This window comes from Colobus angolensis, unplaced genomic scaffold (genome assembly GCF_000951035.1).
Source record: "Colobus angolensis palliatus isolate OR3802 unplaced genomic scaffold, Cang.pa_1.0 Scaffold569, whole genome shotgun sequence".
Lineage (NCBI taxonomy): Eukaryota > Metazoa > Chordata > Mammalia > Primates > Cercopithecidae > Colobus > Colobus angolensis.
The window spans coordinates 363,441-380,364 of NW_012119254.1; the positions used below are offsets into that span (position 1 = coordinate 363,441).

The window sequence follows — 16,924 nt, forward strand, 5'->3', positions numbered from 1 at the left end:
TCCAGAGCTTAGGATTGTGACTGAAAAGCGCTGCTAAACCTGTGAGAAGGAAGGAAGAGATAGTTACATCCACCTGAGCAGTTCGATCAGTCAACACAGTGATGGAGCCACAATAACATCTACCTCAGAAGGGCTGGATGAAAGTGAAGTGGAGAGAGAGACTCCCCTGATTGTCAAATTGGAGGATCAGACATCAGTAGATTTATGTCATGACTAGAGCAGGGATTCCCTAACAGTGATGAAGAAGATGTGTTGTGGATGGAGAAGCAGCTGTCCTGCTTCTGTGACAAGTTCCAAAAATGGATACCAACGAGACAGCTGAAGGGACAGTTCAGTTATGTTAAGGGTGATTTTTTTTTTAGATTTACTTTTTCTGATTGCTCAGCAGATGGCAAGGAACAGTATAAAAGGCTGAGGCTGACATGGCAGCAAAGTCATCATGTTGGCAGTGTACAATTTGTCTCTGGAAGGACGTGGACATCAAGGTTATTTCAGGTAGAACAAAGATATCTGTACTTTTATTGGGAAACATTGGACTTTTTTACTAGGGAAAAATAAAAAGACTTCAAACCGGTGGAGCACAGTAGCAGGTTGCCTCAGTGTGAGACATCCCATATACTTCTGTTCAGGTGCTCAGGAATTTGGATAACCAGGATGGTGGAAGCTTGTTCATAACAAACCCTCAACATTGAAACCTAAGGAAAAAAAGTTGTCTGCCCCAAGTTTGAAGTAAAAGCAGCCTCAAAACCAACTTTAGATCCCATCATTACTCTTCAGGGACTTAGAGAACAGGCAAGTTAGAATCCTGTGGAATCTGCCATGGAATTAAAAGAGAAAAGGTCTTGAGCTCAGGAAGCAAAAGACATTAGAAGAGCCCAGAAGGAAGTGGCTGGCTTTCTTGACAGAAGTATGTCTTCTATCCCTGCAAAATGCAAAGCCAAGGCCACAAGTCAGGTGTGATTCTTAAGAAAGAAGAGATTGACTTTTCATCTTTGACCTCCTCTGACCATACCACATTGACAAGCCCATCTACTTCTCCTCTGGATTTCTCTGCGCCCCGCCGCCCCCATCCACCAGACAGCTGCCTCTCATTCGGTAATGCCTGGATTTCTTTTAGAAGCAGATCTGATTCCAGATGTAATGCCCCCACAAGCTTTGTTCCATGATGATGATGAGATGGAAGGCAATGGAGCCATAGACTCAGGGATGGAGTATGTCTACAACATTGACACGTTGCTTAGGTGAGCAGTAAAAAAAAAAAAAAAGAGAGAGGATGTTCTTTTAAAGCCACTGAAACTTGGAGGTCATTTGTTAGCACAGTATAACTTACCCTATTTAACTGATACAGGTAGGCAAAATTTAATCAATAACACATTTAATCAATAAAAAACTGAATCTCAGGGAAACTAAGGGACATTTTCAATACGGCATTTATTAGTCAGTTACTAGAAGGGTAGTAGGATTCATCACCAGATTTTCTGACTGTAAGTGTAAGACATTTTTCATCAACTTTAAAGGGGAAAAAAACCTTTAAAATGTATGTATTTAAATTTTACATTGAACACAATTATATACATATATATATATGTATATACATGCATATAATTGAAACTGCCTTTACAAAAATTATGGCAGTGAGAAAAATCTGACATAGAAAAACAATGACAGTGAAAAAAATGTGACCTAACTGGCTCCATCCTGCTTCTAGCCTCCAAGTTGCCCTTGCTCATTTCTTGGTGCAGGCCAAGGTAACTACAGGAGGAATTTATTTTATAGTTTAACCTTCAAGCAAAGGTGATAACAGCCCCTTCCCAAAACTATCCTCTTTTTGCTTAGTGGCCAAAACCACATTTGTAAAACTAACAAATTAGCCACAGGATTAGAATTGTGGACAGGAGTTATATAGCCAGAGGTTACAAGATTCATACCCTTTCCAATTTTTTCTATAGATAACATTACTGTAAAATCTACAATTGGCATCTGAGGTGGTTTTTAGACTTTGCATTCTGATGGATGAGGTGGCACCATCCAGATAAGTAACCCATACCAACAAAGTGGCTCAACTGATCATGTGGTCCCACCTAGGAACTGACTCAGTGCAAGAAGCAGCTTTGATCTCCTATAATTTCACCCTCAACCCAGTCAATCCGCATTCTCCATTCCCTAGTGCCCACCAAATTATCCTTGAAAAATCCTAGCCTCTGAATTTTTGGGGAGACTAATTTAAGTAATAATAACTCCAGTCCTTCCACTTGGCTGGCCCAGCAATTATTAAACTCTTTCTCTACTGCAATACCATTGTCTCAGGAATTGGCCTTTTATCTGTGCAGCAAGCAAGAAGAATCTGCTGGGTGATTAGACATACACACATATATAATTTTAGAATAGATACAAGATAAAATGGAAGTAATACAAATGATAAATTTCAATATAATTACATTAAAATATTGTTTCATTTTGGTCTTCCTTAGTGAAAATTTTTACATTTATTTTTAAACCTAAATAATTTATAGTTGTACATAACAAAATGTCTAAAATTTTATAATTGTTTTTACATTATAACTTCTCTTGAGCCCTTAAAATTATCTCTTCATAATGAATTAATGGCATCTTCAGCAACCTGGATGAGCCTGGAGTCTATTATTTTAAATGAAGTAACTCAGGAATGGAAAACCAAATAATGTGTGTTCTCACTCATAAGTGGGAGCTAGGCTATGAGGATGCAAAGGCACAAGAATGAAACAACGGACTTGGGGGACTCAAAGGGAAAGGGTAGGAAGAAGGTGAGGGATAAAAGGTCACAAACTGGGGGCAGTGTATACTGCTCAGGTGATGGTGCACCAAAATCTCACTAAAGAATTGACTCATGTAACCAAACACTGCTTGTTCTCCAGTAACCTATGGAAATAAATTTTTTAAAGTATCTCCTTGTTTAGAAAATATATATAGATTTTGTTTGTATATAGATTTTGTTCTTGACAGGAGTATGTCTTCTATCACTGTAAAATTCATAAGCCAAGGCTGCAAGACAGATGTGATTCTGGCTTGCAGTCTTGGATGATGAATTTTACAGGGATAGAAAAGAAATGAACTTAGAAATGAGATGTTTGGAAATGAACTTGGAACTTGGAAAGGAAGTATTTGGAAAAGTACTTGATTTCTACTTAAGCCATTTTCAGGTACTTTACAGTACTTAGACATCTTATATATTTGTGTCAAAGTTGTATGTATTTTAGAAGTATTACCAAAATAACAAGAGATGTGCTATATATTTAAAATTATTAAACTCAATGCTATGTGTATTATGAACTAAAATAGACTGTTTTGGGTTTTTTTCTATAATCTTAAAGTTTATATTTTTCTTGTTGAAATTTGGGATGCTTTTTCTCCCCCTTATTATGACAAATAATATATAAACAAGTGAATATTTTTCTTGAGCAATAGAAAGTATTTTCAAAAACATTAATTAAGTATTATTTGTATTGTGCTGTGTAGGCTACCATGAATGTCCTTTCTTCCCTTTTCTACCAGTAATTTTCATTCTCAGGGAATGGAAAACATTCCCTCCAGTTTTAATCTTATTCTTCAAAGACAGTATACAAAGAGACTGAGGAACAATGTAAATTGTTGGAGAAGCCATTTAAATTCAAAAGTATTTCCATACCCCAAAGTTAAAACCCTGGGTAGCTTTCATAATTATTATGTTTCAATGCAGAATTTAACCACAATTGATCCAGAGTTAATTGCTAAAGTACTTTACCTAGATGATTTTGAGAGGAAAACAATCTTCAAAACAATATTCATCGAATAAATAAATAATTTAAATGCCCTATTACCATTATCATCCCCATAAATACCAGTATCCGAATATTAGAGAACTTTAAATGGGATGGTATGCTGAATTAGTTGAGAATCTTCAATTGAAAGCAACAGAAAACAACCCTTACTAACTTATGAAAAGCTAATCCATTGGAAACTGAGTATTTCACAGCACCAAAAGAGAAGTTAAGGTCTTTGGAAAGACAGGAACAGGCAATTCTGAGGCTCTTATAACCAGTAACAAAAGAACAGTCATTTCATTATCAATAAATTGATTCCAAATGTTTCTGTTCTTGTGACAAGGTCCAAATTCCCACAAGAAAGCATGTGATTGTTTTAGCCTCTGTGACACACACAAACCCTGGCAAGAGGAGGAGATGTGGATCCTCCACTGACTGTCCCTCCAAGGCCAAGCAGGATGAGGAAGGGATCCTTTCCCAGGGAACACTTTGGTGTGGCCTTAGCAAAATAAAAGACTAGATGCTGAGCACTCAAAAATCAGATGTCTGGCTGCTTCAGGGTCCAAATCTGTATGATAAACTCTGTTGGGGGGGCATTGTTATGCTCCCATCTTAATTCTTCTGAAATACCAATGAAATTTTGATAAACAAAACAGGATAACAGGCAGAGTTGAGATGCAGAGATGGATTTTTTAATGCCCCATCCCCCATTCTCAAGATTTCACATTTAGGATTTCATGAAAACTAATAAAAGGGGATAAGATGAGTATTGAGTTCTCCTTTTCACTGGATCAGTTTATTTGTACATTCTGGGATCTTAGCTGTTGAAGCACCTTAGCTAAGTGTCAAGGAAAGTGAGTTTAGCAAATTATGTAGCTATATTGCATCCAATCCTCTGTGGACTTATTCTAGTTCACTGTTACATATGCTCATGTCAAGCTCTCTTCATCCCTACATCAGCCTCAGCAAGGTAAATGTATTGCTTTGCTAGGGCTGTCACAACAAAATAACCTAAACTGTGTTATTTAGATAACAGAAATTTATTGTCTCGTAGTTCTGGAGGCTAGAAGTTCTCAAGATGTTGGCAGTGCCATGCTTCTTCTGGATGTATTAGGAAAGGATCTGTCCCAAATTTCTCTTTTAGCTCCTTCTAGTTCCTTGGCTTACGGCAGCATAACTCCAATATTTACATAGTTTTCTCCTTGTCTATGTGTCTGTGTTGAAATTTCCCCTTGTGTATGGTTCATCATGGTGAACATACTGGAACAGGAGGCCCACCATACTTTAGTATGACTTCATCCTAACAAATTATATTTGCAATGATCCTATTTCTAAATAAGACACATTCTGAGGTACTTGGGAGTTAGGACTTTACTATGTGAATGGTCTTATGATGGACTAGTAGTTATAATGGTTTTTGTTACCCAGTTTCTAGCAATTAACCACTTATCTCCTATTTCTGACAGCAAATATCTGTAGCTTTCTGTATCTCATATTTTTCTAGGCATAGACTTGAAATAACTTTATAGAATTTTATCCTTCCTACAATACCCATGTTTTACCACAACTACTCTCACACAATACTTTGCTAGTGTACATGTACTGGCACGCTTAAATGCATTAGTTAAATGCAGGGAGAAGGGCTAGAACTGGATTCAGGGAAAAGCAGTCACATGGTTCTGTGAGGCTGAGAAAGATCTGACTGCTTGCATTGGAAAAATGTCTAGTTTCCCAGAGCCATGCTACTACACAAGCTTCAGTTGCTCCCTATTCTCCTCAAGTGTGAAAATTGCAGACCATCTCTGCCACCACCGAGAAATGCCCTATTTCCCTCATCATAGTCAATTCTGTCACAAATTTTATGATTTCTCAGGGATGTTCAGAGAGATAACTTTCTGCCACATCTCCAAAAATGTAAGAGTTGTTACTCTAGAAAGGAGCAGGTTAATATTCAAGCATGTCATGAATAGATACATAAAAAATGAACATGATATTTGTACTGTATCTATATTGACTTCATTGTAGAGAAACTTTATCAAAAGTCCATACATTGCTGTTCAATCAGTCTACATGGCCCTTCATAAAATCTCTTAGTAACATTTGATCCTTTAATCTCCTCTCAGAATGGTATCTCTAATTATGTTGTTTAATTTACTCTGGCTGATCCAGAAATAATTTTGGTTAGCAAAATTCTGGAAGAAAAAATTCTGTTTCTGTTTTAATGTGTTGAATATCTTCTAGCAGAACTTTTCCCTCCAATTTTTAAACTCAGTCTTATAAAAGTACTCTTGAATTCCTTTGTGTATAATTAATACTGTGTTCAAAATTTGTATGACCTCTTCCAGAATTAGAAGAAAAAGGAGAAACACAATGGAGGAAATATTCTACTAATAATTAAACCCCTGTGAAACAATTTCACTAAAATTCAGCTTACTTGAAAAGATCCCTGCTTTGGTTTGCACTTGAATTTGCAATCAGGAACACTGTCTGATTAATTTTAAAATAGAACTTCAGGATAAATTGCAATATTCAATAAGTTTTCAAGATGAAAAGCCTTCACCAAATTATTTTAAAATGCAGAAGTATATGGAAAAGTATATATTCTATATTAATATAGGTATACTTTTATACCTGTATACAGGGCCATTCATAGGGGAGTAATTTCAAGTCATCTTTGCCACATGCAAATATGAAATATTGGGTTCAAATAAAATTGGGAGCCATTTAATTCAGAAGCATTAAGAGTTAAATCACATAAATAATATGTGTGTGAATTGGTTAATTATGTTTATTATTTTTGTGAGGTCAAAAAGAGGTAAAAGATATAGTGAAGTCTAATTCTGCCTTTATTTTGTTTTTTAAAGTGTTTTGAATAATTTTCCTTGGCTATTCCTTACCATCTAATTGTGTAGAGTTTAAATTCCTTTAACTTTAGCTTTTCTTAAATAAGTTTAGTAATATAACCACAAAGTAGTTTAAGAATAGCTCTAGGGCTGGGCGCGGTGGCTCACGTCTGTAATCCCAGCACTTTGGAAGGCTGAGGCAGGCGGATCACGAGGTCAGGAGATCGAGACCATCCTGGTTAACACAGTGAAACCCCGTCTCTACTAAAAATACAAAAAATTAGCCGGAGGTGGTGGCGGGCGTCTGTAGTCCCAGCTGCTCAGGAGGCTGAGGCAGGAGAATGGCGTGGACCTGGGAGGCGGAGCTTGCAGTGAGCCGTGGTTGCACCACTGCACTCCAGCCTGGGCCACAGAGCGAGACTCCGTCTCAAAGTAGTTCTAATTTGTCCCTCCAGCTCCACTCTCTATTCTTTTTCTCTTTGTTCTCTTTGCTCTGTGAAAGGTGGGTGTAGGAGAGAAGTCATCTGTATCAACTGCATTAATATTTTCCAGTGGATCTGAACAACATTGAATACCATGAAGAGATATGGGGAAGTAGTAGAATACGGTAGCAGTACTTATTCTGTTCATTCCTTAATGGAGGGTTGCTAGGGGCCACCTGTGTCTATCCAGCTCCAGTTTCTTCAGTAAATATTTTACAAAATAATGTTTATATATGATATTTCAAATGCTAAAGTTAGGATGAGAATTTTGATTTCATAATTTTTTTAATTTAAATATAGAGCTTTTATTTTCTTGGAACATTTGTAAATATGTGTCAATAATTTGAGATCACATCACTGGACTCCAGCCTGGGTTACAGAGCGAGACTCTGTCTCAAGAAAAAAGAAAATGGGGGTGGGTTGGGAGAGGGAGTAAGACAACTGAATAGAACACTGCCCCTGTCATCTCCTCTAGGGACACCAGATTAAACAACTATCCACATAAGAAAGCACCTTCATAGGAACTAAAAAATCAAGTGAGTAATCACAGTACCTGATTTTAACCTAGCAACAAGGAAAGAGGCACTGGAGAAGGTAGGAAAGACAGTCTTGCATTGCCTTCATCAACCGTCCCCCAACCTCAATCAGCAAAGCATGGAGAGAAAATCTGTGTATTGGGGGCAAAGAGAACAAAATGAATATGGGACTCTGCATTGAAACTCAGTGCTGCCCTGAGAAAAAGAAACTACAGGCCAATATCTCTGATCAACATTGAGGCCAAGTATCTCTGATGAACATTGAAGCAAAAATCCGCAACAAAGTAGTAGTAAACTAAATTCAACAACACATTGAAAAGGTCATTCATCACGGTCAAGTGGGATTCATCTCAGGCATGCAATCATGGTTCAACATATTCAAATCAATAAACATGATATATCATGTCAACAGAGTGAAAGACAACCATATAATCATTTCAATAGATGCTGAAAAAGCATTTGGTAAATTTCATCATTCTTCATAACAAAAACTTTCAAAAAGTTTATAAAAGGAACATGCTTCATTATGATAAAAGGCATACATGACAAACTCACAGATAGTATCATATACTGAAAAGGGAAAAACTAAAAGCTGTTCTTCTAAGATTTGGAATAAGACAAGGCTTTTGCCACTTTTGTTCAATATAGTACTAGAAGTCCTAGCAAGAGCAATTAGACAAGAGAAAGGAATAAGGGACATCCAAATTGGAAAGGAAGAAGTCAAATTATCCTGTTTGCAGATGACATGGTCTTATATTTAGTAAAACCTAAAGATTTCACCAAAGAAAAATATTAGAACTTATAAATTCAGTAAAGTTGCATGACACAAAATCAACATGCAAAAGATCAACAACATTTCTACATGTCAGTAATGAACAATCTGAAAAACAAACAAAGAAAGTAATTCTATTTACATTAGTGACACTAAAATGAAATGCTTAGGATTAAACTTAACCAAAGACATAAAAGATCTACATAATGAAAACCATAAAATGCTGATGAAATTGAAGAGGACTCAGAAAAAGGAATGATATTCATGTTCATGGATTGAAAATATCAATATTGTTAAAATGTCCATACTAACCAAAGCTATGTGAGATTTGCATATTCAATGCAATCTCTATCAAAATACCACTGACATTCTTCACATAATTAGAAAAATTAATCCTAAAATTAATATGGAACCACAAAAGACCCAGAATAGCCAAAGCTATCAGGAGCAAAAACAAAAAAGCTGGAAACATTCCATTATCTGACTTTTAAATTACACTACAGAGCTATAGTAATGAAAATAACATGACACTGTCATAGGAAAAAAAAATACATAGACTAATGGAAAAAAATAGAGAACCCAGAAATAAATTCATGCATTTACAGTCAGCTCATTTTTAACAAAGGCACTAAGAATATACACTGGGGAAAAGACAGTCTCTTAAATAAACGGTGCTGTGAAAACCAGATATCCATATGCAGAAGAATGAAACTAGACCCCTTTCTCTCACCATATAGAAAAGCTGAATCAAAACAGACTAAGACCTCAAACTATTGCAAGAAAACACTGGAGAAACACTCCAGGATATTGGCCTTGGCAAAGATTCCTTGAGTACTTGTACAGGGAACCAAAGCAAAAATGGACAAATGGAACCACATCGAGTTTAAAAGCTTCTGCACAGCAAAGGAAACAATCAACAAAGTGAACAGACAATCTGTTAAAAGGTAGAAAATATTTGCAAATATCCATTTGACAAGGGATTGATGATTATAATATCTGAGGAATCTAAACAAATCAATAGGAAAGAAAAACAAATAATCCTGCTTAAAAATGGGCAAAAGATCTGAATAGACATTTTTCAAAAGAAGACACACAAATGGCAAACAGGCATATGAAAAATGCTCAACATCACTAATCATCAGGGAAATGCAAACCAAAACTACAACAAGATATCATCTCACCTCAATTAAAATGGCTTTTATCCAAAAGGCAGGCAATTTTATCCAAAAGCCTGCCAAGAATGTGGAGAAAAGGGAACCCTTGTGGGAATATAAATTAATATAGTCACTGTGATGGACAGTATGAAGGTTCCTCAAAAACCTAAAAATAGAATTACCATATGATCCAGAAATCTCACTGCTGGGTGTATATTCAAAAGAAAGGGAATCAATATGTCAAAGAGATATCTGCAGTCCTATGTTTATTGCAGCACTGTTCACAATAGCCAAAATATGGAATCAGCCTAAGTGTCCATAAATGGATGAATGAATACAGAAATATGGCACATATACACAATGGAATATTATTTACATATAAAAAATGAAATCCTATCGTTTGCAATGAGGATAGAACTGGAGGACATTAAGTGAAATAAGCCAGGCACAGAAAGACAAATACCACATTTTCTCACTCATACATGTGACTACAAAGAAAACTGAACTCATAGAGAGTGGAAGAATGGTTACCAGAGGTCGGGAAGTGTAGTGGAGAGGGGAGTATAAAGAGGGAATGTTAAATGGATACAAAAATGCAGTTAGATAGAAAGAATACACTCTAATATTTGGTAGTACAATAGGGCACCTATAGTTAACAATAATTTATTTTACATGTCAAAATAACTAAAACGGTGGGATTGGGATGTTCCTAACACACAGAAATGATAAATGCTTGAGGTGATGGATATGTCGATTACCTTGATTTGATCATCACACATTGTTTGCTTGTATCAAAATATCACATGTGGCCGGGCACAGTGGCTCATGTCTGTAACCGTAGGACTTTGGGAGACTGAGGTGGGCGGATTACCCGAGGTCAGGAGTTCAAGACCAGCCTGGCCAACATGGTGAAACCCTGTCTTTACTACAAAATACAAAAAAAATTAGCCAAGTACAGTGGTGTGCACGTGTAGTTCCAGCTACTTGGGAGGCTGAGGCAGGAGAATCACTTGAACCTGGGAGGCAGAGGTTGCAGTGAGCTGAGATTGTGACACTGCACTCTAGCCTGGGCTACAGGGTGAGATTTCATCTCAAACAAACAAACAAAAAAATCACATGTACTTCATATATATATATGTGTATGTATATATATATACACACACACAAGTATTATGTATCAGAACAGTTTAAAATCTTTAAATGAAAAATAATAATAAAAAGTAAATCTAAAGGGAAAAATACTGAAAAACTGAATCCTACGGCTGATAGTAGAATAAACCAGGAAGAAATTGATTTACACAATATAATTTTAAAATATCTCTGATTATAGAGGCAAAAATGGCCAAAAATAGGAGGACTGGTTGAAAAATCTGTTAAAGAACCATTTGGACTTCCAGATCCCATTTCCCCACTCCATGCAGCCAGTGACTGCCCTTCCTCAGCTCTGACAAAAAAAACAGGGGTTAGTGCAAATCAGTCTCATTTAAAAGTTTATAGTACTTTATAGTAAACACAGGAATTAAAGGAAGATCAAAGGAAGATTAATATCTTGAATATTTACACTGAGCTAACTTCTGAGATTTGGAAGAATCCTTCAGAAATATGTTTAAAATAATACCTGGAGAATTCAAGTCTCCAGAGAAAAGACTCAAAGACACTGATGTTAGGAATTTTTAAGCAAATAACAACTAGAATCACTCTACAAGGAATTCCACAATTACCAAATCCCATCTATTAGAACACATTCTCTGATATCCATGAAATTCTCTAATATGGAAAATAAGGATCAAAACAACCTGCAGAAATAAGCAACATGGAGATAACAAAGACTGTGTAGGAGGTAAATGTCGAAAAACCTAACAGTAGTATCTTTAGATGGGTAAGAAAAGATGTTGCATCCATGAACGATAACAAAATGGTATGAAAAATAAGTGTTCTGCAAACAAAAATATGAAGACTTGTCCATTTAAAATATTATAGCAGAAAAAATGGATCAAAAAAAGACCAAAGCATACTTATAACACTAGGAACAAAGGTAAAATAGTACAAGCTTGTAGAAGGAGAAAAAGGTGCTTAAAAAGTCTCAAAAATTATATATCGTAAGACTTCTCAATAACTCTAGATACTTATATATAAAAGACCAAGGCTTTTAACAGCATGAAAGAAAATGTTGTCCAGCCTAGAATTCTATATCCAGCCAAATTATTAATCAAATATGAGGGTAAACTAATGTCATTTTCAGGCCTGATAGATCTCTAAACTTCAACTGTGCCTCTTATAGAGGGGCAGGAATCTAGGCAGAAGCAAGTCAGAAGGCTTTGATAAAGACTTCTTCAGCAGATGACGCTGGTAAAATGCTTGAAGGGAATGTATATCATCTTGAAAAGAGATTTAGAAATCTAACAGAGAATGAGAGATAAAATTACTGATAAATATATTTTTCAAAAATAAAGGATACAGCACAGTCATTAATATCACAGAATAAGCGAGGTTATATTAGTGATACATATATTTTAAAACTAAACAGAAACAATATAATTATTAACTCCAATTGAGCAAGCAAGAAAGAATAATTATCGTTTGCTACATGGCTCCATTATAAATAATTTGCATTACTTAAGAAAGTTAATATGAATATTAATATAGTCAAAATGACAATAGAAATGTATTTGGGAAACTGGAACTATGGAAATTGTGTTTCCCAGTAGTCAGGAGAGGAGGATTTGGTAAAATATAGCTAAGTCTTTATTAGAAAGTCAATAGATAATGCCTGAAGTTTTTAAAAACAATAAAATGTCAATAAAACTATGTTAGTTGGAGCTAGAGAAGTCAATATTAAAAGAATCAACCAAATAAATTATAATTTTATTAACTGATTTATTATTTCCAGTTTGAAATCTGTAACTAGTTCCTGCTTCAGTCTGTGCTCTACTCAACCACTTTTACTAATTTCAGAACAAACAGTGGTTAATTCAGCCCATATGTTTCAATCCAAATTTTTATGGGCATAGGTCCTTAATGAGAGTTATTCAATAAAAATTGAATTTGTTTATTCATTAACATATTTGCATGATGAAAATACATCTTCTCAACCTAAATTATTGTGACTTGTAAGCAAATGTGAAAAATCCAGATGAGATTTCTATCCTTTCCCAAGTTATCTGCCATCTGACTTCTCAGAGTTAGTATAATGCTATCTGGGAGCTGGCCTCATCAATATATTTTTCAAAATTTCCTAAATCATGAGAAATATTTATATCTGTCTATCTTTTAAATGTTAATGGTTAGGGTTTCATATCATATACATATATATATGTAATATATATCACTGAAAGTTCTATCATCCTTCATATGAGTTACTTTCAATATCAGAACAAGAAAAGGATTGTTTCTAATTCCCATACTAATAAGGTATTATGTTATCTATGAAGGGCTTTAACCAATAGTTACAAGAAGAGAGGTTTCTTAAGAGGTTAAATGTTTCAGTTGAGCACAAGTTATTCAACTCCTGTCATCAACCACAAGTGTTACAGTGCCAGACTTCATGAGTACAAGATGAACAGCCTGGAATAAGCAATGCATAAGAACTTTCCCAGATGTATAGTCAACCCACTTTCTGCCTGCTCACAATTGTACATACCTTTCAGTTACTCTGAGTTCTAGATGTAAAATGCAGTAGTCAGGGATATCACATGGATTTATGGCCTCTTCTGGCGTGCTGGGAAACTCCTGCCCTGGGCGAGGATTATAATCATTCATATATGTATGGTTTCTTTTTTCCTCTGTGGTAGATGTAACATTGATGTCTTATTTCAGGAAGTCACTTCAAAACGATTCAAGTCAAAGTTATATGTGAGAAATCCACTTAACTATTTCCTAGCCCAAGTACAAAAATTAAATTAAATAAAATGGAGAATACGAGATTGGTTTGTAGCAGGTAGCAATGCCTTTACTGAAGCAGCTACATTGTAGTTCCCTGTAGGCAATGACCACTGGACACTTGCACAGAGTAATGCACTTTAGCCTCTGTGATGACACAGAGGCGGATGGAGGGGAGTAGGCTTATGGGTAGACTTAGAATTTGCCATGCTGTAAGATCAAACCAAATCCAAACATTCTGGATTTTGTAACACTCCCCTAAAAATCTCAGGGCCACATTGATGGCACTCACACATTCATAATGCAGTGCTCCTATAAGAAGAGAACAACACTGTATCATCTGATCTATTATGATCCATTCCAGTTCCTCAACTGATGTGTTAATAGCATTAACAGGTACAATTTATCGAGCACCTACTAGATGGCAGACTCTGATCCAGACACTTCAACTACATTATCTCAAGGCATCATCACAATTCTTGAGGTAGGTACCGAGATGCCCACTCTACAAATGAGAAAACTAAATTTATAGAGGTTAAGTGCCTTGCTTGTTTAAGTGTCATGGCCATGATTAGAAATCACTTCGTTATATTGCCTAGTCCTCACAAGACAGTGATTCCATCTTCTAAGGAATAAAATGATAAATAACACGGAGGTTTTGTGTTGAGAGGTCATGTGTGCTCAGATCATGTCCTTAGAAAACCATCTCTAGGAGATCTTCTCACCTTAAATATCACCTCTCTTTCACCTCACTACCCCAAGAGCATAGCATATGGCAAAGGAAGAGGAAAATAAGGTTGGTAGATACCAGGGATGGAGGGGAAGGGGATGAGGAGGCGGGACTTTGGTTTTATTTAAACATGTGTAAATATAACAAAAATATGAGGCAAATATGGAAAATATCAACAAATTATAATTCTAGTTAGCCAATATATTGGTTTCTATTATATAATCTTTATACTTATCTCTATGTTTGAAAACTTTTACATTTAATTAAAGAAATTTTATTTAAAATTAAAAAGTAGGTCTGGGCAAAATCAGGACATAAATATTAACATCACACTACTGTTTTAGAGTTTGGTCTGAAAGTGATAGTCAGTTATTGAAGTTTCTGACAAGTGAAACGACAGTCTTGAGACCGTGATAACTATCATAGCTGAGTAAAGAATGGATTGAAAAGGGAAGAGATGGATGAAGGTCAGGTGAATAAGTAAAAGGCCACCTCCATAATTACAGAGGAGGGTAACTAGATCTGCACTCTGTTAAGGGCAGAGAAAGTTGAGGATGGGATGAAAGTGAGAGATTTCTGGTGGCAGGTTCCATGGAACTTGGTGGCTGACAGACTATCAAGGATAGGGGTAGTGATAAGAATCAAATATAACTCCAAGCTTTCTGGGATAGTCAGTTAAACTGAAACAAAAGCCATGAAGAAAGTGGTGCAGGTTTGGAAGGAAAAGTTATTAGTTCAGCTTGGGGCCCCTATTCAGATATGTTGATAGGATATCAAAGTGAGATATCCACAGGTAATACAAACAGCAGCCTAGAGTGCCAGAGAAAGATGAGGGCTAAAGACAGACAAACAAGGATCTTCTGTGGATGTCATCATCAAGGCCATGTAACTCAATAGGACTGACCAAAAAAGAGAGTAGAATGAAAGTAAAAAGGAATACAGACAATGGTGGGAACGTTTTAGACTCCAAAATATAATATAGCTAAGAAATATGAGCCTTGTGTAAACATATCCTCAGCAAGGAAATTCTCAGGATCTTGAATACTTCCTGAGGGCATCCGGGTAGAAGAGAATTAACATTATACCTATTATGTTCCAGAAACTACTGTATTAATGTAATATTACTTTTTTTCCCTCACAATATATCTCCAAGGTGATATAATGATGTTTGTTTTATAAAAAGGAAACTGAAATTCAGAGAGAGAAAGCAATTTGCCCAAGTTCACACAGCAAGTGCCAGACCTAGGATTCAAATCCACATTGTAATAACTTCAAAGCAGATAATCTTTTGTTTATGCATTCTACAATGATCTATCTGGGGAGCAATGCACATGTTTCTAACGGGTCCTATCTTTCAGAAGTACATGAAGTAATTCAAGTATGCTGAACTCCTTACAACATAGTTGAGAGTATTTTATTATTACTCCAAATAACCATTTCTTTGAATTTAAATTGAGCCTGTTTATGACTTAATTACTTTGTATGTTTGAGATTTTTTTCTGAGGAAGAGGAGAATAGTTGCAAAGAATTTATGCATTTGGGCCCAGATACTAATTTTTTCTAACAAAGCAATAACATGAATACATTTGTTTCAAATCAGTTTTCCTTCCATGCTAAAGTAAAGTGTTTAGTCAAAGAAATAAATTAGCAGCAAACTCAGGAAGCCCTGTCTCAGCACCAGCTTTGTGCCTGCCAGTTGTGCATAACTAAGAAATGAGTAAGAAATGGAAAACTAAGATTTCTGAATCAGGAGGAGTTAGTGGATGAACCCTGGTGTAGCCTGATCTTTAACAGATGCCTAGTGAGGTTACTATCCACTTTAACACTCCCTAAACACTCTCTCTGCAATCCTTAGCACAAACAGAGTAGGTAAGAAATATGCTTTAGAAATAGTATCCTATAGACAAATCCTGTCTCTCACAAACAGGACCCATGAGTGTCTGGGTTTTAAGCCTACCATTCCCATTTATAATTTACATCTTGACCCATTCCAAATGGAATATAATCATACAGGAGGAAAAAACTTAGGAGGTAAACAGAAACAAAACCAAAACAAAACAGAAACCAATATTATTGTTCCCACTCTACCAATGAGCAAGATTCACTATGAATTAGGATTTCTGAAAGATTAAAATAATTAACAAAATGAGTTAAGTTCCAAATCTGTGCTTAATTCATGCTTCTGCTCAAGAGATGGGATAATATTGACCAAGTCTACACTCTCCATGTTAGCACTGATGACACACAGTAACATTTTTTTAACCCAAAATGTAAAAGTTTACACAAAAAGATATCCTTTTAAAATCTGTCACACTCTTTGTAAATGGTTCCTTCATATTGTAATGTCATAAATAGCCTGACATATTTGTGTCACTTACAACATTCAAAATCCCAGGACCCTTAACTAACCACACAGAGAATAAAATTTGCATAGAAAAGCAGAAAATGTCTTGTAACTTGGTCATTGACCTTGAAGGATAAAAATTTTTAGTTAACTAAAGCTAGTGGATGGTCACAAACATATATTCGTTTACTGCCATTCTGGGTAAGCCGCCTCAGATAGTACCACACAAAATATTTAAAAGACATAGGATCTGGCACAAGACTGTAAGATCTAGCTGTTGCCAGCCCAATGTTAGTAAAGTGTACAAATCATTCCAGACAGACTGAAGAACTATGCAAATATAAGTCACTTTTTTCTCTCCTCTGGTGTGAAAGTGATAAACAGACTGAAAATCAACCTTGTGTT

At 35.8% G+C, this 16,924-nt stretch overlaps 1 pseudogene; it reads left to right on the plus strand.

Moving 5' to 3' along the window:
- The window catches only part of LOC105525965, a 1,836-nt pseudogene extending 591 nt beyond the window's left edge, over positions 1–1,245 (plus strand).
- Positions 1,246–16,924: the final 15,679 nt, after the last annotated feature.